The following is a 780-nucleotide window of genomic DNA, read 5'->3' on the forward strand; positions in this document are numbered from 1 at the left end:
AACGTATGTACGTGTGTGTGCGTATGTACGTATGTATGTGTGTATGTATGTGTGTGTATGTATGTGTGTGCGAGCCCATGGTTAAAAACAATAGCCATAAAAACTACCGTTTCGCCCCTTCTCAACAGATAATATTAGTGTACAGGGTCTCGCACAGAAGGGCACTTATGTATGTATGTATGTACTATGTATGTATGTATGTATGTATGTATGTATGTATGTATGTATGTATGTATGTATGTATGTATGTATGTATGTATGTCTGTATGTATGTCTGTATGTATGTATGTCTGTATGTATGTATGTATGTATGTATGTATGTATGTATGTATGTATGTATGTATGTATGTATGTATGTATGTATGTATGTATGTATGTATGTATGTATGTATTATTATTATTATTATTATGAATGTTTAATAGGCGCTTTTTCAATCTTCTCAAAAACGCCACTATCGACTAAAAGTATCATTTGCTCAGAGAAAATAAATAAGCTTTCAATTCTTTTCGAAACTTTCCAAGGGAGACACCCGGATCACGTAAGTACTGTGGCAGACTATTCCAGATCGTCGGTCCTACAATAGAAAAATTACGTGATCCAATCTTCAATTTAGCAAAAGGAACTTTTAACAAATCTGAACAATCTGAACGCAGTCCAAGTCGATGCATAGGAATATCCCTCTGAACAACTTTATCTTGAAGGTATTTGGGAGCCAGGCCATTTCTGCATTTATAAACCATCACAGCAATTCTGAAAACAATTCTTTTTTCAACAGTTAA

The sequence above is a fragment of the Helobdella robusta genome (genome assembly GCF_000326865.2).
Source record: "Helobdella robusta unplaced genomic scaffold HELROscaffold_76, whole genome shotgun sequence".
In the NCBI taxonomy this organism is placed as follows: Eukaryota; Metazoa; Annelida; class Clitellata; order Rhynchobdellida; family Glossiphoniidae; genus Helobdella; species Helobdella robusta.